We start from the raw sequence: 26660 nt of genomic DNA, 5'->3' as shown, positions 1-26660 counted from the left end.
ATATAAATAAGTAACATAAAACCGCAACCAGTCGCTTTTTGGAATGATTAGGTTTTGTTCCACGAACCGGTTTGTGAACCTTTTAAGGGGGGGGGGGGGGGGGGTAGGACGTCAAACTGGCCGACTAGGAGCAGGAGAGGCACCACAGGATATTTTAATTTCTACTGTCTTACGTTTACAAATAAATTCATAAAACTTTGTCAGCATGACCAGCAAGGATTCAGGACTCACACTCCTAGCAGTAGACGTTCAAAAACGTAACAAAATACATTTTTTTACATGGGAAATTTCATCATTTTTTCACTTACTACTGGCTGCATTTGTTTCTGTAGGTACACTTTTCTTCCTAAGAAAGAGAGATTCTTCGATGAATTTTGCACAGCATATAAGCTGTAATTACAGGTGTATGAAACTCTAGAATTTTCCAAATCTATTAAAAACTGTGGTAAAAATTGAGATAATTAACTATAAAATTTGAGTTTTTTCTAAACAATAAGTTTAAAATGTAACAGTTCATTCATTTTTTCATGAATTAAATAAACTCTACGGTTTCATAAACATGTAACAATAGTTTGTATGCTGTGCAAAATTCAGCGAAGAATCTCTCTTACTTAGGAAGAAAAGTGTACCTACAGCAACAAATGCAGCCAGTAGTAAGTGAAAAAATGATGAAATTTCACTTGTAAAAAAATGTATTTTGTTCCGTTTTTGAGCTTCCACTACTATGAGTCTGAATCCTGAATCTTTCCTGATCATCCTTTCAAAGTTTTATGAATTTATTTGTAAAAGTATAGACAGTGGAAATGAAAATGTGCTGTGTTGCCTCTCCTGCTCCAAGTCGGCCCGTTTGACGTCCTACCCCCTTAACGTTCATCTTCAATGGTTTCTGGTGGTTGCATCATTATTTCTAGCACAAAGCTGGGTGCTGGCTTGCGACAAAATGGGCGGCTTTTTTTCCGATACTGTCCATCTGTCCGCCTCACTTTGATGGCCAGTTGGTGTATCACTTCACACACTTTTACACACTCTCGATTAATTTACACTCTGGCAGCGAAACTTTGCCAGCATCCAGCATGTGCTATACAAATGAAGATGAACCAAAAGGTACAAAAACCGGTTCATGGAATAAAATATGTTGTTTGTTGTTGTGGTCTTCAGTCCAGAGACTGCTATGATGCAGCTCTTGATGCTACTCTATCCTGTGCAAGCTTGTTCATCTCCCAGTACCTACTGCAACCTACATCCTTCTGAATTTGTTTAGTGTATTCATCTCTTGGTCACCCTCTACGATTTTTACCCTCCACGCTGCTCTCCAATACTAAATTCGTGATCCCTTGATGCCTCAGAAATGTCCTACCAACCGATCCCTTCTTCTGGTCAAGTTGTGCCACAAACTTCTCTTCTCCCCAGTCCTATTCAATACTTCCTCTTTAGTTGTGTGATCTACCCATCTAATCTTCAACATTCTTCTGTAGCACCACATTTCGAAAGCTTCTATTCTCTTCTTGTCTAAAGTATTTATCGTCCACGTTTCACTTCCATACACGGCTACACTCCATACAAATACTTTCAGGAACGACTTCCTGACACTTAAATCTATACTATATGTTATCAAATTTCTCTTCTTCAGAAACGCTCTCCTTGCCATTGCCAATCTACATAATAATTATTAAAAAAATGACTGGTTGAAGTTTTATATAACTTATTTACATAATGCCACCCTAGTTGTTATATAATTAGAACGACCTTCATTTCCTGATTTTCTTTTCACCTGGCACCAGGCTCAAGAATTATTCGACAACCCAACGAGTGATACTGTAAACACGATATAAGCTCGACTATTTTCTACATTTCTTTATTTATCTTTATATTTGACATGATTTGTCTTCGGTATTCGAAGACGCTAACGCACGCCTCTGCCCTGGTAATCGACTCCAAAGCAGCAATTCGAATCCTGATGGTGGAATATATTTTGACTGTCAGTAGTTGGTCGGCATTAGTGGAACAGGTGTTGTTGTAAAGTAAACCCGACCAGCCTTCGAAATGAAAATTAAAACAACTGCAGTGGTTTCTTTTGCATTTAATTTATTTAAGCAACTAGTTTCATTGTTCCCCTACACTATCTTCAGGCCCTTTGGTCATCGTAAATTGGAAGGAATCCAGTTTCGTGCGCAGTCGTAACGGTGCCAGTATCAAATAAACGATGTCCGTACGTCTCTGGTTTACAACAACTCAATCACCTCGTTCATCAACTGACGACGGTCAGGACATTATTCAGAGTGAACACAGGCATAGTGTCGCTTAAAGCAGTGACCTAAGCACACCGGTAATTCGATGTTGGCTCCTGTTATGAGTGCACACGAGACTGGATCCCTCGCAATCTGCGTGGATCAAGTTGCCTGAAGATGTAGTAAAACACAGAAACTGGTCGAGTACATAAATTACATGCAAAAGAAAAAGCAGCAGGTGGTGTGATTTCCATTTAATACTGAACAACAGAATTCCTTTTAACGATCTTCTATAAGGACGAATAACTAATGATTTTATCGGCCTTTCTCCCTATGTCAGGAGCTGTCACTTAATACACAGTTGTACTCAATGTTTGTTCAGTTATTTCAGCCTATTTCGGGTCAATTTCAGACAACCTTCACATCTTACAAGTTATTTTTAATTGTGTGTTGCACAACTTGAACACGTAATCATTTTTGAAATACAGGGTGACACAGAATAACGGGAATGTTGGAAATGAGTAGTGGTAGCCATGGGCAGGTGGTAGCACTGGGGGTTCGTGGGAGTTAGCGAGTTAAGAGTCCGCCATTTCAGTAATCATGGATCAGTAGAAGGGTTAGTCATAAAAATGTTTCATAAAAACAATGATAGTATGGTAGCGGTGCAGAGGGAGTTTCGACGTTCGTATAATTTAGGATGTCGAAACACGCTATAAAATGTTGGATTAATAATCTTGAAGAGACTTGATCTGCCCTCAAGAAGAAACCAACAGGACGACCAAGAAGTGTGCGTTCTCCAGCGAACATTATGGTTGTTGTACGCAAGTCTGTCTTACGGTACCCACGGTGTTCAATTCATAAGCCAGCAGCAGTGGTTGGAATGTCCCAGGAGAGTGCTTGCAGAATTCTTCATCTTCATTTAAATTTTCATCCATACAAACTATAGAAAGTGCAACAATTGAAGGAGAACGGTTACCGGTTACGATTTGGATTCTGTGAAGAAATGAAAACAAAAGTGAACAATGACGATGAATTTCTAAACAAACTGTGGATGTCAGATTTTCATCTCACAGGTTACGTGAATAAACAGAAATACCGTTACTGGCCAAATACAAATCCTTATGACGTTCATAAGCGCCCTTTCCACGCTATTAGAGTCATAGTATAGTGTGATGTTGAAAGGTATGTGCTAAGGTCTGATCAGGGTTGATCCAGAATATAAAGTCGGTATGAGATTTTGACTCAGCAGCGGAGTGTGCGCTGATATGAAACTTCCTGGCAGATTAAAATTGTGTGCGGGACCGAGACTCGAACTCGGGACCTCTGCCTATCGCGGGCAAGTGCTCTACCAACTCAGCTACCCAAGCACGACTCACGCCCCGTCCTCACAGCCTTACTTCTGCCAGTACCTCGTCTCCTACCTTCCAAACTTAACAGAAGCTCTCCTGCGAACCTTGCAGAACTAGCACTCCTGAAGGAAAGGATATTGCGGAGACATGGCTTAGCCACAGCCTGGGGTATGTTTCCAGAATGATATTTTCACTCTGCAGCGGAGTGTGCGCTGATACGAAACTTCCTGGCAGATTAAAACTGCGTGCCGGACCGAGACTCGAACTCGGGACCTTGGTAGAGCACTTGCCCGCGTTAGGCAAAGGTCCCGAATTCGGATAAAGTACACAAATAAAAAAAAATAAAAAAATAAAACTTTTGTATCACCGCAATTTCCGGAACTCATGAAGACAGACGTTGACTGTGGATATTGTATCACAGGCACAGTCCCTTTGACGGTTCAGAGATGTCACTAAACTCGCCCTAAGATGTAAACAACTATGCATGAGCAGTGCCTTTTAGAGGGAGCGGGTCCGACAGCCGGTAAGTTCCAGTCAATTCACTAGGAAGGTGGTACACAGCTCGTGTCGTTTGTAGTTCAACTATGCCTAGACGGTCAATACCGCGGTTAGATCGCGTTAGCATTGTTACTTTGTGCCAGGAAGGACTCTCAATAAGGGAAGTGTCCAGGCGTCTCGGAGTGATGATGTTCGGACATGCAGGAGATACAGAGAGACAGGAACTGTCGATGACATGACTTGCTCCGGCCGCCGAAGGGCTACTACTGCAGAGGATGACCGCTAACAACGTATTACGGCTCGGAGGGACCCTGACAGCAAAGCCACCATGTTGAATAATTCTTTTCGTGCAGCTACAGGACGTCGTGTTACAACTCAAACTGTGCACAGTAGGCTGAATTATACGTGACTTCACTCCCGACGTCCACGGCGAGGTCCATCTTTGCAACCACGACACCATGCAACGCGGTACAGATCTCTCCAAAAACATGCCGAGTGGACCGCTCAGGATTGGCATCACGCTTTCATCACTGATGAGTGTCGCTTATGCCTTCAACCAGACAGTCGTAGGAGACATGTTTGGAGGCAACCCGGTCAGGCTGAACGCCTTGGACACACTGTCCAGCGAGTGCAGCAAGGGTGGAGGTTCCCTGCTGTTTAGGGGTTGCATTACGTGGGGCAGACGTACGCCACTGGTGGTATGGAAGGCGCAGTAACGGCTGTAAGAAACATGAATGCCATTCTCCGACCGATAGTGCAACCAAATCGGCAGCATATTGGCGAGGCATTCGTCTTCACAGATGACAATTCGCGCCCCCATCGTGCACATCTTGTGAATGACTTCCTGCAGGATAACGCCATTCCTCGACTAGAGTGGCCTGCATGTTCTCCAGGCATGAACCGTATCGAACATGCCTAGGGTAAACTGAAAAGGGCTGTTTACAGACGACGTGACCCACCAACCACTCTGAGGGACCTACGCCGAATCGCCGTTGAGGAGTGGGTCAATCTGGACCAACAGTGCCTGGATGAACTTGTGGATAGTGTACCACGACAAACACAGGCATGCATTAATGTAGAGGACGGTTACCGCCTCCACCATTGTTGTCAGAGGTGTTGTGAAACTGCCAATGCCCACAATGAATTTCAATGCTTTTGCTGAGCTATTTGTGTGATTGTTATGTAGGGTAGAACAATGACAAAATCCTCTTTGTTGCATGTATTTCATTTCACGTATGAACTTCATATCTGTTCTTGTCCACTCTTGCTGTGTTTGTTCTGTCTTTTATCATGGACGCCACATGTTTCTTCCTCACTCCGCTATGTGCATCACAGCATCCTGTAAGCGTGGCTTGGTGTTTAAAAACGTCGTCTAGGGGAAGAATTTACATAATCGCCAACTATTAAGAAACATGTTTAATTCGGATAAGGAAACAGCGTACGTAGGAAATGACTTAATTAAAGAAATATGTATCAGTCTGGGATCAATACTTAAAATTGGCTGTCAGTATCGCATGTTTACATTTATTCATTTAACTTTTAGTCAAATTTCGGCGAAGATTTTAAAATTCTAACACTATACTTAGTGTACAGACTTTGACAAGTCCAATATACAGGACGCTCAGTCCGGAGCCGCGCGACTGCTACGGTCGCAGGTTCGAATCCTGCCTCGGGCATGGATGTGTGTGGTGTCCTTAGGTTAGTTAGGTTTAAAGAGTTCTAGGGGACTGAACCAATATACAGGAGACATAAGGGAACAAAGAAACAAGATGTCGATAAATTTGTCAGTGGTGGTACAGACTTTATCTTCATTTTTCCTGTTCGTTTCTGCTAATATTCGCTGCTTACTGTAGTTCGTTTTTCGTTAATGCGCATGCATGGCATTTCACTTCTTCTCTGGAATGAGGGACTTCGGGGTACGAAAGATAGCCAATGACAACGGGAACACTCGAAACACAAAACCGACAATACGGTGCCATTTAGTAATGCCTCGCAACAAACGTGTTGCCACTGTGCTGTGTTGCCAATGATCTATTATCAATATGGTGCTAGCAGCTTCGTTCTGTTACTGTAGCCGCGCCGGATTAGCCGAGCGGTCTTGGGCGCTGCAGTCAAGGACTGTGCGGCTGGTCCCGGCGGAAGTTCGAGTCCTCCCTCGGGCATGGGTGTGTGGGTGTTTGTCCTTAGGATAATTTAGGTTAAGTAGTGTGTAAGCTTAGGGACTGACGACCTTAGCAGTTAAGTCCCATAAGATTACACACACATTTGAACTTTTTATTTTCTGTTACTGTAATCTGAACCTATTTTATCACGTAATACGGGCATAGTCTCCCATAACAGTTCACCTTATAGAGATTTTTCTTATCGAGACCGAAGAGAGTTTCAAATAGTTTCCCGTAGACTTCCTTCTTAAACGTTATTGCATCCACCCGCTAATGATATACAGAGTCCACCAGAAAAATGTATACACACTTTGTTAGGCTCTATCGTGATATCGATAGCGTCGTTGGATTTGAGTTACAAGTGTGTTGTAGTATGGTAACTGGCTCAACAGATGTTAGTACTTCCATCTCGATATTGAGAAAACGAGATGGTAGGAGCACGCTTGACATTCGAGAAACGAAAATGTATTGTTAAGGGGTGTTTCAAGTTTGATAATGGCGTTGAAGAGCAACGTCGTTGGAGGCGGGTGTTTGAAACAGAACCGCCAGCCCTCCTAGCAATTAAATGCATCATTGACAAGTTTCAATTCCATGGAACGATTTATGACATTCACAAAGGAAGATCAGGACAACAGCGTACAGCTGCAAGTCCTGCTTCGTCGGCTCTCGTGTTGGAAACGTCTGTTAATTCATCACTGAAGTCTACTACGCAGTCTGCACGTGAAGTGTGGGTTAGCAGTACAAGTGTACGAAGAATTCTGAAAGCTGCAAAGGGGAAGATTGCATTCCACGATTACTGCATACGATTAATAATGACGATCCTGATCGCCGAATGCAATTTTACGAATGGTATCAGCAAATGGTAACTGATGAAGAACAATTTGTGACGAAGGCAGTGTGGAGATACGAGGCACAATTTAAACTTAATGGAACTGTCGATCGGCATAACGGTGTGTACAAGGCAGCGGCAGATCCGCATGTTCATATGGATAAAGTGGTCAATCTGCCAGGGGTTCATGTATGGTGTGGACTATCATCTAGGGACTTAGTACGACCCTTTTTTCTTTAATGCTACGGTCACTAGGGATGTGTACATGGAAATAATACGCATATACATGGAAATGTTACGCACATAAACTTTGCCAGATATATGTGCACTTTATGGATCTGATGAGGAGGTCTTCTACTAACAGGACGGGGCGCAAACACACTATCACCTAGCCGTACGAGCTTTCCTGCATGACAATTTTCTAGGGGCACTGGATCGGACGAAGAGGGCCCACTGAGTTCCGTCCATGGTCGCCAGATCTAACACCTATGGACTTTTACTTGTGGGGAGCTGTTAAAGGTAGCAAGTATCGACGTTAGCCACGCACGCTGGATGAACTTCGCCAGGAGATTACAGCGGCATGTGCAGCGATCCCCACTGTAACACTGACTGACGTAGTGGCGACGACCGCTCGTCGTTCTGTTATGTACCGGGTGATCAAAAAATCAGTATAAATTTGAAAACGGAATAATGTAGATAGAGAGGTAAAAATTGACTCACGTGCTTGGAATGATATGATGTTTTATTAAAACCAAACAAAAAAACAAAGAGCACAAAATGTCCGACAGATGGCGCTGGACAGCAAAACTGCTACCATGACGGGTGAGAGGTACGCCGATATGTTACAGAATCGCATCGTCCCCAGCCTGGCTGATAAACACCTGCTGGAACGTACGATGTTTATGCAGGGTGGCGCTCCACCCCATATTGCTAGACGCGTGAAAGATCTCTTGCTTGCGTCGTTTGGTCATGATCGTGTGCTCAGCCGCCATTTTCGTCGTGCTTGGCCTCCCATGTCCCCAGACCTTAGTCCGTGCGATTATTGGTTTTGGGGTTACCTGAAGTCGCAAGTGTATCGTGATCGACCGACATCTCTAGGGATGCTGAAAGACAACATCTGACACCAATGCCTCACCATAACTCCGGACATGCTTTACAGTGCTGTTCACAACATTATTCCTCGACGACAGCCATTATTGAGGAATGATGGTGGACATATTGAGCATTTCCTGTAAAGAACATCATCTTTGCTTTGTCTTACGTTGTTATCTAATTATTGCTATTCTGATCAGATGAAGCGCCATCTGACGGACATTTTTTGAAGTTTTGTATTTTTTTGGTTCTAATAAAACCCCATGTCGTTCCAAGTACGTGTTTCAATTTGTAGCTCTCTATCTACATTATTCGGTGATTTATTCAGTTTTCAAATTTATACTGACTTTTTGATCACCCGCTGTATAGCTGCCAACGGTGAACACTTGCAGTAACCATGTGCTAAACTGGAGGTTGTACTACACGTGTGATCAATTATTAAATGTAAAATAAACACCTGAGTAATACATTTCGTTCCTTAAAGTGTGTATACATTTTTTCTGGCGGACTCTGTATCTCACGAAATGCAGCTGTGCTGGCCTCTATGACTACACTCTGCTGAAGCAGACAGCTGCTTGGAAAAGCCTGCTGCATTGTTCTGAATATCGTGTGTGACGACACATCACAGAGCGACCACAGGAACGAAAATTATTTGCAGCAAAATAACTTTGTATCCTATCTTTCATATAAAGACTTGTATCTAAAGAGAAACTATATTTTTCGTGATGACAAATTGGGCCCTAATTTTACCTCATCTTTAGGGTGAATTTTACCACGATTCACGTAATATTCCAAGAAATATAGTCTAGAAATATTTATTTTTATTTTGCATATAAGTCAATTTACATAGTTTTGGCAATATGTCATATTTGGCCAACTTTTGACACAATAGGCCATATTTATGCCAACTTCTGACAAAAATCCATAGATTGTTGTGCCTTTAGGGACACAATCATAGAAACCTGAACACGTTGTTTCCATGACATTGTTTCAAATGCTATCGTCAGAAATAAACAACAGTATCTATCTTTATCTATCTTTATGTATCGGGACTGTGGTAGACACGCAGCGTTACACACTAGTCGCTTCGCGGACGTAAGATATTGTTGTGCTACGCCGATGAAACGCCTATCGAAGCCAACAAAGGCATTCCCGACGAAATAACCATCGTACATGTTGCGACACTGTTTATTCTGGTTCAACGCGCCGGGAGCAAACTGCTCCAACAGCATGAAGTTACGAGGTTTTGTTTGTGATTTTGGAGAGAAGTTCTTCAGTACTGACGGGGAAGTATAATTTTGTAAACAATGTGAAGTTCAAGTTAGTGCAGAAAAGTGCTTTAGTGTGCAACAACAGCGTAACACGTCCACACACAGGTGTTGTGTGAAGAGTAGTGCTGAAACTGACAACACACAGACGCTGCTATTTTAACCGTAGGTACACTTCAACCATGCAATCATTCTTCCGTGATTTGTTTGAGACGATAGTCCTGCAGCGCCCTTGGAGAAGCTGAAGCATCCACGCTTCATATTTTGGAGAAGTACACTACATATCCATTTCCAGGTGAATCTACATTGAGAAAGAACTAGTTATTGCTGTGCTACGATGAGGTTCTTAACAAAACACAAATTTACTGACCAGCTGGTCTGGGTGTTCACAGATGAGACATTCGATGTGGTCCGATGTTATGTTGCAAATGTTGTTTTTGGTGTTCCAAAAGTGGACGGACCTCGAGAAATGTTACTCCTAACGTATGAAGCTCTGGCGGGAGTAAACACTCGACAATTTCCATTTTGTTTGACAATTCTATGAAGCTACGGTGTTATTCTTCTTCCTTTACCGCACACTATCGACAGGTGCCTCTAGCAGGCAGCATCGCTTGTGGTAGCTGTGCAACGAGTGGAGTTTCCGCCAACAGAGTAGAGGTAGTGTCTCGTGACGGGAGATTTACGCTCCTCCACAATGGGCAACGGATCTCTCTGTTACGGCCACTGTCAGTGAGTTTTTGATAAGCGTCTGCGTGTCACAAGGGTTGTGACTTTGCGGACGGTGGTAAACTTTGGCGGCAGCTATGCTTAAAACTTTAGTTAGTGTCGGTCCGAAGTGCCAGTTATTCTTTTTTGGTCAGTGAAGGTCGCCCCTTGGAAACATATACTGAGAGGACAACAGCGATACGCACGTATAAAGATGACGGTAGAATCGCATACACGATGTATAAAAGAAAAATGCATTGGCTTAGCTGTCATTTGTACTCAAGTGATTCACGTGAAAAGGTTTCTAACGTGATTATGGCAACACGACGAGAATTATCACACTTTTAATACGAAATGGTAGTTGGAGCTAGACGCATGGGACATGAAACATTTTGGAAATCGAATTCAGTACTCCGACATCACCAGTGACAAGAGTATGCCGAGAGTGCCAAATTTCACTCATTATGATTTACCATGGGTAACGCAGTGGGTGACGATCTTCACTTAACGACCGAGAGCAGCGACATTTGTGTACAGTTGTCAGCGCTAATAGACAAGCAACACTGCGTGAAGTAACCGCAGAAATCAATGTTGTACATAAGACGAAGGTATACGTTAGGACAGCGCAGCGAAATTGGGCTTTAATGGGCAGCAGACGTCTGACGCGAGTGTATTTTCTAACAGCTCGACATCGCTTGCAGAGCCTATCCTATGTCCGTGACCATGTCCTTTGATCCCTAGACGACTGGAAAACCGTCACCTGGTAGGATGGTTCCCAGTTTCAGTTCTCGGGTTCGATTCCCGGCGGGGTCAGGGATTTTCACCTGCCTCGAGATGTCTGGGTGTTTGTGTTGTCCTCATCATTTCATCATCATTCATGAAAGTGGCGATATTGGACTGAGCAAAGATTCGTAATTTTTACGGGCGCTGATAATCGCAAGTTGACAGCCCCAAAAACCGAACATCATCATCATCATCCCAGTTTCAGTTGGAACGAGCCGATGTTTGGGCCCGAGTATGGCACAGACTCCACGAAGGAATGGACCCAAGTTGTCAACAAGTCACTTTTCAGGCTATTGATGTCTCCATAGTTGTGTGGGATGTATTTACATGGAATGGACTGGGTGCTCTGGTGAAATTGGCTGTGTTCGGCTGCTTGGAGATCATTCGGAGGCATTCGTGGACTACATGTCCCCAGGCAATGGTGAAAATGAACCCTGTCACCGGGCCCCAACGGTTTGCGATTGGTGTGAAGAACATTCCAGATAGTTCGAACGAATGACCTGTCCACCCAGATCGGTCACCATGAATCCCATCGAACATTTATGGGACATAATCGAGAGGTCAGTTTGTGCAGAAATTCCTGCACTGGCAATACTTTCGCAATTATGGACGGCTATAGAGGAAACATGGGACTTCCAAAGTCTTGCTGAGTCAAAGCCAAGTCGTATTACTGCTCTCCGAGGGGCAAGAAAGATGCGACCCGATAATAGGTCGTATCCCATGATTTTAATCACCTCAGTGTACGATGTAAAATATCGAGGCACGGTATTAGAAAGTATTTGTATCCTAGAGATAATTTCTGAGATTTCACGGTCATGTGTATTTGAGACAAGTGGTAGATAAATTTGGAAGTGTGTTCAAGTCAGCTGCTACATACTGGTGCTACGTTCATTTGCAGATAACATTTATACCTGACCGTCTGATTAATTTACTCCAATTTATGCAGGTTCTCAAACCTTTAAATCTATGTTAGTGTTTCTGTATGAGACAGTTTCTTATACTGAGTTATTGTAAAGTAATTAATTAGAACAGTTTCAACAATATGAATCAGTGCAATAAAAAACCTGTCTCTTCTCTTATTACTCCACAATTCGAGCTTTGATCCTCTTTTTCTTAATTTTTTGTGCATAGTGAATAATTTTACTTTTCTGATGAGATGGCAAAAAATGTTAAAACAGTAATGGACAGGAGCGTCATAGAAGACGTTTATCGTATTTACTGTAAAAATTTCATAGTTTCCAATGCATTGTTTTTAGGTGACACTTCGACGGTGTCATTGTAACGTAGCTAACTTCAACACATCCTCGACATTATGAATAAGTGAGACAGAAAACTTAAGAAAACATAGTTAGCTGTCTCTTATAATCCTGTTATCGAAAACTGTAAAGAAATTGGAACCTGAGCTATGGTTCTACGGTGGAAAAGCACAACGCCAGTGTTCTTCATATCTTTAAGTCAATTTAAGTTCCTGGTACGAAATTGATCACATATTTAAGATGTCTGTAAAACACGTATAAAAAGTTTTAAGGCGACCCACGTGTAGGAGCGAAGGAATAAGACTCAAAATACACTAAGCGCTGTAAGGGCTACCATGGGCCGTCCCAAAACCACGTAACTTGAGCTGCAGGACATGTTTGCGGACAGAATTCCCGTCCGCGTATACGAATTCTCACTCTATGCGGTGAGCAGCGTCTCTCTCTGTTAACAGACGAGGTCAGTGGCTTTCTGTTAAGCGACTGCGTGTAGCAAGGGCAGTGGCTTCGTGGCCATTGGTACACTTGGCCGGTAGCTACGTTTAAAACAACAGTGCTGGTCCGACGTGTCGTTTGTTGTTGTTTGCACCCCGTCTTCAGGTCACAAGTGGCCCATTGGGACCATCCGACCGCCGTGTCATCCTCCATGGGGATGCAGATAGGAGGGGCGTGTGGTCAGCACACCGCTCTCCCAGTCGTTATGATCGTTTTCTGTGCTGGCGTCGCTACTATTCGGTCGAGTAGCTCCTCAGTTGGCATCACGAGGCAGAGTGCACCCCGAAAAATGGCAACAGGGCATGGCGGCCCGGATGGTCACCCACCTAAGTGCCGGCCACACCCGACAGCGCTTACCTTCGGTGATCTGATGGGAACCAGTGTATCCACAGCGGCAAGAACGTTGCTTATTGTTGTTTGACAACTGAAAATTGCCATGTGGAAAGTTTATTCCGACGGGACAGTTGAATTAAGCTGAATTAGTAAACTTAAATTTGTGCCAAGGACGGCCTTTGAACACAGATCGTTTGCTTACTAGGCCGATGTGCTATTTGTGGCGAGCATAGCTGCATGGACTAACCTTGTTCATTGCCCTCCCTAATTGCAGTTTATGTTTGGGGGACACTAGGCTAGGATAGTCTGTGTAGTTGTTTCAGCAACAATGCCAGGGTTGTACAGTAGATCACACGTCTGACTGTGAACTGTGTTGTACAGGATGGCAGCCAGTCAAGGAATATTTTAGGGAATTGGTTTAAGAAATTTATTTCAAAGGCCCAGTGCGATCTTTACAAGTTTTCTCCCAGAGTATTTCACGCCCTGTCTACGTGACACAAGTCGCTTGCCTTTCAAAACCGAGGCGGTTCTGTCCAGCTAAAGCTATGGACAGGAGACGCCCTGAGCCCTCTGCTGCAACTGCTAGCGAATTCATGCCATTGATTTTAGCCAATAGCGTGCGCGGGATACTGATCATGTGTGTGGAGGTCGGAGCATCCCGCGGTGCACAACACAGTTGCTTCACGCTCTTTTAATCCAGATCTCGAGCAGAACAGACGTCTTTTTGGAAGGCAGAGCCTCCGGTTCAGCCTTTCACGACCGGCCACCAACGTCAGTTATCATGAACCACTTCCCCTTCCGATGCCCATTTTAATGAATTATTCGACCTACTAGACTGCCCTAAACCTGCTAACTTCCGACCCTAGGCGCGCCCTTTATACTCCATATATTGAAATATATCCTGTTCATTGTCATTGAACGGCATCCCTGGATGCCCACTATCAAATCCTGACCGCTCGATCCCCTACACAGTGCCCCCACGAGACATATTTAACAGCCTTCTTCCCCCTTCCCAGCCAAGTTACACATTAACATCCGTTGCAGAAGTCCCTCGTAAACTTCCCCTAAATTTACAGTGTTCACACCCCGGCCTTGTCACAAATTTCAATTAATTACTTCAGCTTTCCTCCTTATCGAACACATTTCTTGGCTGTCAAGGGGTTATGGATACTTTCGTCAGTTAAGGTGGACAACGGAGAATATGGCGTGGAGTCGCGGATGTGCAGACTGAGTAACAAAGAGAATACGTCACTGTTCCATGACAGGTCACTTTCTACCCCACCTGCACAATTAAAAAAGTGGTTTCATTTATGACAAATAATGCATTTATGTGGCTTGACAATGCTATGCAACGTTTAGTCAGAGCAGAGTGGACCACTGGGCATGTGACATAGCGTTGAGAAAGGGGAGGCTGGATAAACAAGTAGTTGGACATTTCCTGCTCCCAACTACACTCCTGGAAATGGAAAAAAGAACACATTGACACCGGTGTGTCAGACCCACCATACTTGCTCCGGACACTGCGAGAGGACTGTACAAGCAATGATCACACGCACGGCACAGCGGACACACCAGGAACCGCGGTGTTGGCCGTCGAATGGCGCTAGCTGCGCAGCATTTGTGCACCGCCGCCGTCAGTGTCAGCCAGTTTGCCGTGGCATACGGAGCTCCATCGCAGTCTTTAACACTGGTAGCATGCCGCGACAGCGTGGACGTGAACCATATGTGCAGTTGACGGACTTTGAGCGAGGGCGTATAGTGGGCATGCGGGAGGCCGGGTGGACGTACCGCCGAATTGCTCAACACGTGGGGCGTGAGGTCTCCACAGTACATCGATGATGTCGCCAGTGGTCGGCGGAAGGTGCACGTGCCCGTCGACCTGGGACCGGACCGCAGCGACGCACGAATACACGCCAAGACCGTAGGATCCTACGCAGTGCCGTAGGGGACCGCCCGCCACTTCCCAGCAAATTAGGGACACTGTTGCTCCTGGGGTATCGGCGAGGACCATTCGCAACCGTCTCCATGAAGCTGGGCTACGGTCCCGCACACCGTTAGGCCGTCTTCCGCTCAAGCCCCAACATCGTGCAGCCCGCCTCCAGTGGTGTCGCGACAGGCGTGAATGGAGGGACGAATGGAGACGTGTCGTCTTCAGCGATGAGAGTCGCTTCTGCCTTGGTGCCAATGATGGTCGTATGCGTGTTTGGCGCCGTGCAGGTGAGCGCCACAATCAGGACTGCATACGACCGAGGCACACAGGGCCAACACCGGGCATCATGGTGTGGGGAGCGATCTCCTACACTGGCCGTACACCACTGGTGATCGTCGAGGGGACACTGAATAGTGCACGGTACATCCAAACCGTCATCGAACCCATCGTTCTACCATTCCTAGACCGGCAAGGGAACTTGCTGTTCCAACAGGACAATGCACGTCCGCATGTATCCCGTGCCACCCAACGTGCTCTAGAAGGTGTAAGTCAACTACCCTGGCCAGCAAGATCTCCGGATCTGTCCCCCATTGAGCATGTTTGGGACTGGATGAAGCGTCGTCTCACGCGGTCTGCACGTCCAGCACGAACGCTGGTCCAACTGAGGCGCCAGGTGGAAATGGCATGGCAAGCCGTTCCACAGGACTACATCTAGCATCTCTACGATCGTCTGCATGGGAGAATAGCAGCCTGCATTGCTGCGAAAGGTGGATATACACTGTACTAGTGCTGACATTGTGCATGCTCTGTTGCCTGTGTCTGTGTGCCTGTGGTTCTGTCAGTGTGATCATGTGATGTATCTGACCCCAGGAATGTGTCAATAAAGTTTCCCCTTCCTGGGACAATGAATTCACCGTGTTCTTATTTCAATTTCCAGGAGTGTATATAACTTACAGAAAATTCAGGATCTGGCGACTTTCTCTGCTGGTTTTTTTAATTCCTTTGATACGGGCTATTGTCCTCTGTACCATGACGTCTGGCTATATCCACGGTCGAGATCGTAAGAGGAGTGATAGGAAATATTTTAGATAGTGCGGTGAATTGTAGGAAGGCAACGATTTTGTCGACGTCGGCCATTACGCTCGGAAATCGAGCCTGTGGGGATTATACTCGTTTTTATTCCATAGGCAGTTACTTAAATTCGTATTTTTTGACATCTTACTGCTGGTATGGACACTTATGAACTGCAGTGTATGATTCAAAACTGATTACAGGGAAGTAAGTTCAAAGCTAAGAATACTGCTCACATTTTAAGGTAAATGCCAATGTTTACTGTATGGTACGGAACATGCTCGTGGTATAGAAGACAACCCGAACTTTCCATATTGCAATACTGGATTGCCCACAGAATCGACGCATATTTCAGCTTATGATGATTCGTAAAGCTGCGTTTTTGTGAAAAGCTCACACTATTGAGGTCAGGATAGGCTGTATTCGTCACTTTTTGTGTTATTGCTCTGAAACAGAAGCAACAGTAACACGAAGTACAGGAAACCATAAAGAGCGCAGCATGTGATATGATGAAAGAAAATTTTAGAAAAGCACTGATGATGGTGAAGTTCACCGAAACGTGTCCAGGAAAAGAGAAGGGAAGGAAAATGCATTTCTTCAAAGTGGAATCTGTCCGAAAACAAAGGAACAGTAAAACGTCTCTTACAAAATTCTTAAGGCTTTCGTGGCCACTTGTTGACAAACTGCCTATTGGCTTCTGTCTCGGGTTCTTCGGCCGGCGTTCATCTAATGATTTTACTGACGTTTCGCCAGCGCGAGTGGCTGGCATTGTCAAAGCTTCACCCTCTATTGCCGGTGGTGAAATGGAGCCGAGCTCGCGGCCGCAGACTATATGTACCTGGCGCGCCAACGTCCGAGGGCTTCTCCGCGGTCCTCCCCTTGTTACCTGCGACGGTCGTTCGCTGTAGTACGGGAAGCCAGGATCCGTTTACCTTAAGGCTTTCCTCTTTCTTGTTGAAACTGTCGTTGTGTGGAGCCATGGTAAAGAACAGCCCGGTGACTCCCTAAGACGCTTGAACAGCGTCCATGCTAACATAAAATTTACCATTGAAGTAGAAAAGGACAAAAAACTGCCATTTCTAGATGTGCTGGTCATAAGGGATGGCGAAAACCTGGGACACAGCGTGTATCGGAAAGCGACACACGCGGACCGATACCTGCACAAACTATCAAACCACCACACGAGCCAGAAAAGGGACGTGATTAATACGCTCGTAACGCGAGCAGGACGAATAAGTGAGCCGCAGCACCTCAGACGCGAAATGCAACACCTGGGAAGTGTTCTGAGACGCAATGGGTACTCCACAAATTATATTAGAAGTGTAACAGAGCCAAACACTCGGCGAAGTAAGGAATCAGAAAAAGAAATGTCGGTACGGCCTTTCTGACATACATTCCCAGAGTGACGGAAAGAATCGGCCGTATATTGCGCAAACATGGCGTAACGACGATTTTAAAACCGGCAAAGAAGATCAAACTGTCTTCGACCGGCAGAGGAGAAAAGGGACCCACTTGCAATGTCGGGAATATACCGTATACCATGCACATGCGGAAAAGTTTATGTCGGAATGACTGGACGATCATTCAACACTAGGATCAAAGAACATAAGCGACATTGCAGGTTGGGGCAGGTGGAGAAATCAGCCTTGGCAGAGCACGCACTGAGTGAGACCGACCATGTAATAAAATACGCCGACACGGAAGTTCTGGCTGTAGAGAAGTACAATCACACGCGCTTGTTCAGAGAAGCTGTAGAAATACAAGAAGACGCGAACAGTTTCAACAAGATAGAGGAAAGCCTGAAGTAAACGGATTCTGGCTTCCCGTACTACAGCGAACGACCGTCTCAGGTAGCAAGAGGAGAACCGCACCCGAAATGACCGCGAAGAAGCCCTCGGCCGTTGGCGCGGTGTCGTGTATTCTCAGCCCTGTCAATTTTCCGCCCTGTGAATTTTCCACCCAGAAAAGGTCGAGGAAGGACCCACTAATCCCCTGGGGACGCGAGCTAGCATGCTCAAGCCGTACGGTACTAGCCATACTATATGTTGCATGTAACAATTTCAGTGTTATTAGTTCTGATATGTATATGTTTTAATGTAGTGAGTTCTTACTGATTAAAAGTAAAAAAAATGATTATATTAATTTATGCAGAAATTTGGTTTAGAACACACACAGAGCGACGTTGCCCAAGTGGAGCACAAAATAAGTAAATAAATAAATGAACAAGTAAATTGCGGTCAGGTTTTTTAAGGGCCATTTTTTGGCTGGTTCAATGCTGAAATTTGTTAAACTTACGTCAGAGAAGCACTCTACCCAAAGCACATGAAAGAAGGCGCAAAAATATAATAGTTCAAGAGTGCATTTGTAGATGATCAAAAAATTGACGAGACTAACAAAAATTAAGAATCTATTAAGGAGGTGGTTGCTGATAAAACTGAAGGAATTAAAGAAAACGTAGAAAATCTTGCATGTAACTGTCATGTAAAAGAAGACAGTGTATTAGGTGAAGAAAGAGCAAATGAAAAAGAATCCAATGAAAGTAGTAGTAATCTGACGTTTGTCAGTGACCTTTGACTGTCGGAAATCTAACAGTTGAATCATCAAAATAGTGACAAAAAATTTAAAAACAAACATTACTCATTCGTTTTTGTTTAACAGACAATGAGATAAAAAGAAGCGTTAACTAACAGTTAACGTCTGACTCCTTCTATATCAGCCACAGCGTGAGAGTGTTTTTAGAACTTGGATGGCAAATTCAACTAAAAATCATAGTTTGTACTATACTTGTTGTAGTCTCTTTATCACAGGCAATGTGGTAATAATGCAAATGCAACTGGGTAAATATTAGTCTCATTTTTATTACTTCAAAAATATCTATCTGTGAAAACTGTTTGCTACAGCACTTCAAGTACCATCCATAAAAAAGTCTCGTTTACTTCTTAGAGCCTTTCTCCCTGCTCTTCCTCAAAGAACTATTATCCTGTCTCCTGATTTATCGTCGCTTAACCGGAAACTGCTGCCATCATTCATAGTTATTAGCTCCGCTTTAACTTCAATCTCCTGTCTCTGGATCCCTCTCACTTCCCTGCAACTTTGCCCTTTGCTTGTATAACGTCCTCTTCGTTGTTCGCTGCTCTGGCATTTCTGTCAAAAAATCGTACCCTCTATTATGCAAGCTACTTAGCTCCTCTGAATGGATTTTGTAAATAGACGTATTTTCCTCGCGTGCCCTCTTCTTTGCCTGGTTCAGAGTCCTCTGTACTTCCAACTTTGCGTGATCCGGAGCTCCACATTGCTGCTCGTGCGCAAAGGGCATTGTAGAATCCTTGATTTTAAGCTTTCCACGGCAATGCTTCTCTTTCTGTTTTGAACAGCGCCAAATCACCGTCTCACCTTCCTTCGTTTTTTCACTGTGTAAGAATAACCATCATAGTGGCAACTACGCTTATCGCGAATTGTCGTTGAAACTTCCATATCACAACTACTGAGATGGTAATATCCAAGTAGCACGATGTGAAGTTTACAATAACTAGAGCGATACTAACAGGCAGGCGGGACTGTGCGGGTGGAGTTCTGCCAAGAGTCCAGGGAACAGGTAGAGCCAGGTGATTAGGGCGGTCCGGCTGCAGGTAGGACGGGACACAATGGACGCAGGTACGAGGCGGAGAGTTCGCAGATTTCTAGTGGGGCGGAAAGTTCGCAGGGCGGCGAATTCATACATTCCGTTGGCGCGCCAGGTACATACAGTCTGCGGCCGCGAGCTCGGCTCCAGTTCACCACCGGCAATGGAGGGTGAAGCTCTGACAATGCCAGCTACTCGTGCTGGCGAAACGTCATTAAAATCATTAGATGAACGTCGGCCGAAGATCCCGAGACAGAAGCCAATAGGCAGTTTGTCAAAACGCCTCTTCATTATTACAACAAGCTGTAGCAGACAGAGGCGCTCGCGCTCCTGTGGTGTTCGCAACCTGGAACCGATCCACGTCGCCTTCGTACTCAGTTCAGCGGAGGCAGACGGGTCCGAAGGCCAAGTACGGTGCCGAGGCACGGGCTGGCTTGACCATGGTCGTTCGATGCGAACACAGCGGCCACGAGACACCGGCGCAGCGGTTAGCGCAGCCGGCGGCCACATAGCTACTGTTAGCCGTGTCGGCAGCATTACGCGGGCAGCCCAGTAGCGTCGAACCTCGGACCTCAACGAACGTGGCTGGCGGTCATCTGACGGAGGCGGTCTGACCCGACGCTCTGATCAACTGAACACTGTTCGTTGGGTTACCGAGCATTTCAGTCTGTTACGTCCAAGTGCCGAAAATGTGTTACCATTTTGTTTTTGAATGTAAACTTTATTGTCAATACAATCTGAAAGGAACATATACTACAATGAAGAGCCGTCCATGGAGATTTGTTCGAACTCAGCACATGCTCAATATGTCCACCATTTCGTTTCCTAGCTTCCTTCAAACGAACACTGAAGTTAGTCACTACCCTACGGCACATGTCTTCCGTAATTTCACTGCAAACTTGAAGAATAAGTCTTCTGAGTTCCATTAAATCACGTGAACGTTTCGGGAAATCTTTTTCCTTTACGTACCCCCAAAGAAAAAAGTCACATGGATTGAGGTCTGCGCTATTGGGGGGCTAATTTTGTCGGTCATTGAATCGACCTGGAAATCTGAGTGAAATGATCCGCATGTCGAAATGCTCGTGTAAAAACTCCAACACAGTGTTTCTAGTATGTGGCCTTGCTCCATCTTGCATGAACCACTGCATGCTGAAGGGCAAGGCAGTAGCAAGAAGCTGTGTAATGGAGCTATTGCGAAGCATGCTCAAATAACGCTCGCTGTTCACTGTTTCTTCGAAGAAAAAGGGTTAATACGTCCGTGACTGGAAATAGCTGCCCACGCTGTAATCCTCGGAGCATAATGTTGTCGTTCATGAAACACTTGTGGGCTTTCAGTGGCCCAAAAGCGTACATTTTGTTTGTCTAAATGAAAATGCGCCTCGTCTGAAAAACAAACGTTGTTGAGAGTTTCTTCCCTATCCTCCGCCCACTGAGCAAACAGTAGTCTCTGCTGCTTGTGTTCTTCAGTGAGCTTCTGTGCACAGGTCATCTTGTATGGGTACATATGGAGGTCACTTTTAAGAATGCGTTGAACGGAACGCCTGGATATTCCCACTTGCACTTCTGCCTTTCTACACGATTTCCCGGGACTTCTCTGTACAGCAACTCGTACCGCTTCAATGTTTTCCCGCGAACAAAAAGGCTTAGGTCGAGGTCGCTTCGCTTCCAATACTGTTCCTTGGTGTACAAATTTATCGTACAACCTGTGGATGGTCTTCTTGCAAGGGACCCATCGTGTGTTAAACTGTTCTCGAAAACGCCTCTGAGTCCCAACAAGGCTTTTCATTTCATGAAAAAGTAACACAATTGCCGATCGTTGCTGTGTCGTCAGTCTTCCATTGTCAGCCATTGCTGCTTACTAGTGTCCTAGCGGCAGTATCGTGAATTACACGTCATTTTGTAACTCATTCGTTTTTACAAACTCTGCTGGTACTGCTGTAGAGATAGCAGCGGGATATCTAATGTGCGTCGTAAATTGTGAAAGAAACAATTTTTAACACATTTCGTGCGCCACCCTCTATTTGCTGTCTTGAGGCGAAAGCAAGCAGAATCAATTGACGAAATACTGTCGAGTGAAGTTACCTAAGGGATGCACTTCGATTTTGAACGGTTTTGGATGTGTTGTAGTCTAGATCGAAATAAGTGACACGTATATTTTATAGGTGCCCACAGGGACGTCAAAGGGACGAAACACTCCCTTCAAAAAAATTGAGATTAATATTTCTGAAGGGATACCACTGAAACAGATACAAAGCAGATTTCACATAATTGAAATTGTTTTTAATATACGTTACAACAGTGCACCCAGCATTGTCGAAAAATTGTTCGAAAAATTGTTCGAAAGCCCCCCCCCCTCCCCCCTCGATATGCACCCTATTTTGTTTTTCATTTCGACATTTGACTTTTACCAAATCCTATAGCATCGTTAATACCAAATTCAGTCATATATAATGAAGTGGCAGCCCATGAATGCACTTGTTATAAGGAAGCATATTTTTAATTTTGTGAAATTTGTTTTTCTGCCGGCCGGAGTAGCAGAGCGTTTCTAGGCGCTACAGTCTGGAACCGCGCGACCCCATACTTGCCGCAGGTTCGAAGGCTGGCTGCCTCGGGCATGGATGTGTGTGATGTCCTTAGGTTAGTTAGGTTTAAGTAGTTCTCAGATCTAGGGGACTGATGACCATAGCATTTAAGTCCTATAGTGCTCAGACCCATTTGAACCATTTTGTTTTTCTGTTTTTTTGTGAATTTGTGGTAAGTTCTTACGAGACCAAACTGCTGAGGTCATCAGTCCCTAGATTTACACACTATTTAACCTAACGTAAACTAACTTACGCTAACGATAAGACACACACCCATGCCTTAGGGAGGACTCGAACCTCCGACGGGGTCGGACGGGGGTGGGGGCTGCGAGGGAGCCGCGTGCACCGTGGCAAGGCGCCTTTGACCACGCGGCTACCTCGCTCGGCAATTTTGTGAAATGTCGAATGTATTGTGTTATATTTCTGTTTTCTTTCTACTTTTGATGTCTCTTTTTTTCAAGTTGTAAGCTTTTCAGATCTAATTATGCTTTTATCTGAAATTGTTTGTAAATTGTAACGTTACTGTAAATCTGTACAATAATGATGGAGCACACAACTATTCATGTCGAAAAAAATGCTGAATGCAGTTTCATTTTGCCCTCCAAGCACAAGCACATATATCTTTGGAACACGAATTAATTTATGACTTAATTTGATATTACTGATGCTATACGTTTTGCTGTTAGTCAAATGTCAAATGGTTCAAATGGTTCTGAGCGCTATGGGACTTAACATCTGAGGTCATCAGTCCCCTAGAACTTAGAACTACTTAAACCTAACTAACCTAAGGACATCACACACATCCATGCCCGAGGCAGGATTCGAACCTGCGACCGTAGCGGTCGCGCGGTTCCAGACTGAAGCGCCTAGAACCGCTCGGCCACAACGGCCGGCCAGTCAAATGTCGAAATGAAAAACAAATTAATGGGGACGAGGGGATTTCAAAAAACTTGACTTTTTCGACAAATCTTGTTGCACCGTTTGACGTACATTAGGTCTACTGGTGTGTGTGTGTGTGTGTATGTGCGTGTGTGTGTGTGTATTTGTGTGTGTGTGTGTGTGTGTGTGTGTGTGTGTTTGTGTTTGTGTCGTTTCAACTGTATCTGTTCAGAAATTTAAACTCAGTTTTTTTAGGGGGGCAGTCCACATCATCAACGACCGTATTAACAGGTACAAAAAACAAGTGTCTCTCATTTTGCTCTACAGTACAACATATTCAAAGCCGATGAAAGTCGAAGTGTATCCGTTGGGTAGGTTTACTTGTGAGTCATTCCCTCATTACGGGGGTCTTGCCACATGTCGACGTAACGCTACAAGCAGTTCGCAGGTCAGGTGCGTTGTCATCAACGTGCTTTTGTGGGACGACAATTTGATCACCATGCCTCCAAATTATTCTACATCACGCTGTTCCGTCCGCACAGCGACAGTAGCCAGCTGATCTTATTTACTGACTGCTCTCAGCTGCGTGTTTCATCACAGCAGCCTGCGGTCACCCTCCGAAAGTTTAAAAACATGTGATACAGCTGCAGGAAAGAACGGCATGTTGTGATATTAGGGTGTGCGAATGAATGCCGAAAATAAGCATCGCAATGTGACAGCTTCTATTACATAGCAAACAATAGCCTTTCTATATCTTCGTAGTGTCTAAAATAACTTACACACGGTCTTCGAACTTCAAAAATGGTTCAAATGGCTCTAAGCAGTATGGGACGTAACATCTGAGGTCATGAGACTTAGAACTACTTAAACCTAACTAACCTAAGGACATCACACACAACAGCTCGACCACCTTCCAGTTTCAATTGTGTACTTTACCACTGGGTACAATCCAATCAGCCGGCCGTGGTGGCCGAGCGGTTCTAGGCGCTTCAGTATGGAACCGCGCGACAGCTACGGTCGCAGGCTCCAATCCTGCCTCGGGATTCGATGTGTGTGATGTCCTTAGGTTAGTGAGGTTTAAGTAGTTCTAAGTTCTAGGGGACTGATGACCTCAGATGTTAAGTCCCATAGTGCTCAGTGCCATTTGAACCATACAAACCAATCAACTGGTCACGTAGCAGGAGTGAGTGCTCAACCTCTGGGTTATACACGATACACATATCATCAGTATACCTTCTGCTGATACAGATTGCATTAACATGTACACCGACTTTCTCAGTGATAGTTTGCTATCCATTCGCAGTACTGTGAAGTCACGTAACAATTGCTAAGTTTGTCCTGTCAGCTTTGCGAGATACTGTCAGCACCACCACATTCACCAAGCGACCTCTCCTCCACTCTAAAAAAAAAGGCAACCTCTGATTTAAATCTATGTTACAGTCGGGGTCAAAATAATTAATCGAAGAAGATTAAAAAAACAGTTTTGACATTTGCCACATTAAACGGGGCAAAACAACGAAACAATCATCGTTATTCCGAGCTACGACGACAGTAGAAAACAATAGGTGATACATTTTCAACAGTCGTAGTACTGTCATCGCCAGCGAGAAATTTCACCACCATCACAAAATCTGTGATTCCCGTTAACTGTAACTGTAGAGGTCAGTCAACCGGATGCATTCCCCAGAAACTGTCGGTAAATAATTCTTCCAATTGGTGCTTTACGTAAGAGTAATGTTAAATATAGCTTTTGCACGTGAGCGCACTACACTCCCGTTCCATTATAGAACATCTTTACTATCAGACAGCACACTTATAAATTACCTCCAACACGCATGAGTTACTCAAAAATATTACTCGTGTGTGGTATATGTGGTAATGTGGCACCTTGTAAAATATCTCCTCTCGTACTTACGTAAGGAAGCAAGTTCTGAGTTTTTTCTGTTGACGACTTGACAACTTGAGATAATACAGCACCGCGTCCACTAGACACATTGCATCGTGGGAAATATCTTCTGATGTCTGTTGAGGTAGTAGGAAACACGTAGTAAGCCATTGAACGGAAGCACATGCGGTTGTTTATCCCTTCACTTACTGTCGTATCCAGTTTCATATTCGATGGCTCAAGTGGCTCTAAGCACTATGGAACTTAACATCTGAGGTCGTCACTCCCCTAGACTTAGAAGTACTTAAAGCTAACTAACCTAAGAACATTACATACATCCATGCCCGAGGGAGGATTAGAACCTGCGACCGTAGCATCATCGTGGTTGCGGACTGAAGTGCCTAGAACCGCTCGGCCACCGCGGCCGGCTTATATTCGATCACAGCCTGTGTTCACGGACACTGACAGCAAAAGAGAGTTGTCTTGATGCCAAGATGGCGTAATTGTGTTATCGATTATTGACAATGTATATTGTCCTCTGTAGAATAATCTCACATACTGTATTCTTTTTTTACATTTACGGCCGTTAGGCCTCCATTAAAATGTCAGTGTGTCATCTGAAAAGCTTCAGTTGGACAAGTAAGTATTTCGGAGATTATTCAGATTTTACCACAAGCGCTCTTTCGTATCAAACCGGGGACAGTTTTGTAAAAACTGAGTAACGATTAAGGAATTGTAGACGAAAGTGAATGAATAATGGAATTATTGATTCTTAGATTCCATGTCAAGTAGCACAACCAGTTTCATCTCTCTCGTGCGGCACACTGTAATTCCGGGAACAAAATCAACGGAGAAAGAGACGAGATGAGAATTCAACGTAAGCCGAACTTCGCTACTCCTGTACGTGCATCTACCAGAGGTTGTGGGAGGGGATGAGGGAGAGCGGGAGGGAAAAGGGTGGGCCAGCATATTGTTTCTCAAAGCTCGGCGCCATTAAACGAAAAATTTCACGCAGGTTCTGGTTGGACTAGCGGCAACGTTGACGGTCGTACTGCATAAAAAAAGTATCTTGTATTATTACAGTCGCTGCTGCGAAAATTAAAATCTGTGCAGCGTCACGACCCTTGCTGGAAACTCACTGGCTCTTGCAGCGACGGGATAAGTAATTTCCTGGCTCGTCTTCTCTGAATGGGATCTTAAATCGTGCTTCGTTCAACATCACCAGAGATCAGAGAGTTTACTCCTCGCAATCGAAATCGGGGCAGAGCCGTCGTAAATTTGATTGGAATTTTCGCACGCCTCTCTTCCTTCTAAATCAGTTTTTCTCTCTCTCTCTTTCCACCTGACTTATTGGCAAACTACTGTGGAAAAGTCATAATTTAAAATTGGAATCCTGAGCTAAATTTATAATGGTTAAGACGTCTTCCCTTCTATCTTGGGCTTTTTATGAGGCACATCTTTCAGGCTCCTTTTTCAAAAATACTACAGGTGACTTTGGAATGCCGTTTATTCGAAAGAAATCGCTCGAAAGCGAAGAATGAATGTCGACGAGCAGAAGAGGAACTGGAAGCAGTGAGGAAAAAAAAAGTTTTCAGCGGTTCGCGAGAATAGATAGTCTAAAGCGAAATATTTTTCGGGATTAGTTAAACGTAGGGAAGAGAGATCCCTGCCTGTATTCCAGAGTAGACAATTTACT

The sequence above is a fragment of the Schistocerca cancellata genome, chromosome 7 (assembly GCF_023864275.1).
Source record: "Schistocerca cancellata isolate TAMUIC-IGC-003103 chromosome 7, iqSchCanc2.1, whole genome shotgun sequence".
In the NCBI taxonomy this organism is placed as follows: domain Eukaryota; kingdom Metazoa; phylum Arthropoda; class Insecta; order Orthoptera; family Acrididae; genus Schistocerca; species Schistocerca cancellata.
The sequence above is the reverse complement of the archived record's forward strand: the minus strand, read 5'-3'. Positions refer to the sequence as shown.